The 2,040-nt window shown below is 36.5% G+C and overlaps 1 long non-coding RNA gene across 1 annotated transcript; it reads left to right on the forward strand.

The window, feature by feature from the left end:
* Positions 1–787: 787 nt before the first annotated feature.
* On the forward strand, positions 788–1,495 carry LOC107087751. The gene is made up of 3 exons (XR_001481351.1): positions 788–871; positions 977–1,318; positions 1,441–1,495. It is a non-coding gene; the product is annotated as an uncharacterized LOC107087751 (long non-coding RNA).
* Positions 1,496–2,040: the final 545 nt, after the last annotated feature.

A 2,040-nucleotide genomic window follows, 5' to 3' on the forward strand; every position in this document is an offset into this window, starting at 1 on the left:
CCACTTGTCCCCGACTAAAGCTGTCCCTGGAAATTACCCCTTTTTTACCGTTTTATGAATGGAGGGAAATGTTGCGTATGGACTGCTATTACGGTAAAAAGAGCATGTGAGCATGCTCTGCACAGAAACAACCTTTTGCTTAGGGAGCATGTATAAATGAGGAGCACATTGCACCATTTTTTAAGATTTTTAAAAAGTGTTTTTGTAATGTTTTTTGTTGTTTTGTTGCTGTTGTTTTTGTTCATATGAATAAACTGGTGTGATAATATAGTAAACATCTTTTGGTTTTCGGTATACGTCTATTTTGAATTTATAGCCCCCCCCCCGAGCAAACTCCACCAGCTGCCACTGATTAGGATAGTACAGCCAATGGTTGTATTTAAATCTATTTAAAAATTATTTGCTTGAGTTGAACGTAGCTGTTTCCAATCTTCATCCTTTCTGATGGTATGAACAAAAAAATGCACAGCTGGTAGAAATATATACTAACAGCTTTACCACAGCTCCAAAATTGGCTCTTGACTGTGTTAACTTAGAGAGACTGCATATGCTGTACACTATACTGTACAAATGTTGTGTTTTTATTTTTGACACCTTCACTTAGTATTTTAACATCTGGGAAGTCACTGAAGTCTGCGATTGTAACAAAAAAGTAAAAAAAAAAAGTTCATGGGGTCTTAGCAGTTTTGCGAGGAACTGTAGGTGGATTTTCATTTACAGTTCAACCAATCACCTTGTCTTCTTGTTGCAAAGCCTGATCATCTTGAGACCAAATGTTCCATTGGGTAGAAAGACTCAAGTAGTATGGAACAAGACTTGTTCACCACCAAGATAAGAGCACTGGTGGGCTTGATTCTTTTCATTACTTGGTGTAAGTACACTCTATTTCTACTGAGACAATTACTTGTAGAAATATAACATATTTGTTTAGGTTTTTGTTTTCTACTGTTAGATAATATGTTTCCTTATTATTTAGATCTTCAGAAGACTGAAGGGTTTCCTCGTTTGATCTCTAAAACTGAGCATAAACCTGGCGATAATGTCACCTTCTCTTGTCAATCGTCGAAGGACCACAGGTTCACTCAGTGGTATAAACAGTCTCCTGGAATGATGGTCCAAACAATGGCTTCAGCAGTTTATGATAGAGTCAATCCGACTGAGCCTTTTGATAACACACGTTTTCATTTTCTCAGAGAAAATGATAAGTTATCTCTAACCATCTCTGCAATTACCAAAGAAGATGAAGCCACATACTTCTGTCAAAGTGGAACCGAATTTTTACAAACGTTTATTAAAGGATTCCTCTTAATTGTAAATGGTAAGACAAAACCTGTCAACGTTATTGTCCTTAATAACAATCGTTCATCACGCTAAGTTTTTTCTTAAATACATTTATAAAATGGATTACTTTATCATAAAGGATTTCTTTTTCTTGCACAGACTGTAATCAACAGGAAACTGTTTATGTGGAACAAAATCCAGACAATGCATCGGCAAAACCCGGAGACACCTTGATTCTCCAGTGCTCTCTTTTTTCCATGGGTAATGAAACAAGACCTCAGTGTCCAAAAAATAACTTTGTTCACTGGTTCAAAGCTGAATCAGGAAGCTCTCATCCAAGTATCCTTTACACTGCAAGTAACAGCACTGATTATGCAGAGAAGAGAAGTTGTGTCTATCACCTCTCAAAAACACTTAAAGACTCTTTGGATTTTGGAACTTACTACTGTGCTGTGGCTCTCTGTGGAGAAATACTGTTAGGTGGTGGAAGTACACTGGAAAAAAGTATGTATTCACAGTCTACCCTTAAATCTTTACTCATTTTAAAGCACACAGAATGGTTTTCGTTCCCAGAAATTACTTTGTCAGCATCAACTACTATATATATTTTTTTACTTATAAAGGATGCTGATTTGATCTGATTTTTTTTTTTTAACAGAGCCAGACTTGCCTGTGCTTTTACTTGGAGGACTGTTGCTTTGCTGTGTTACAGTGATGGTCTGCCTTATCATCTACATTCTTTGGAGGAGAGTTTCTAAA

Source organism: Cyprinodon variegatus, unplaced genomic scaffold, assembly GCF_000732505.1.
Source record: "Cyprinodon variegatus isolate N-32 unplaced genomic scaffold, C_variegatus-1.0 Scaffold10, whole genome shotgun sequence".
NCBI classification, from domain to species: domain Eukaryota; kingdom Metazoa; phylum Chordata; class Actinopteri; order Cyprinodontiformes; family Cyprinodontidae; genus Cyprinodon; species Cyprinodon variegatus.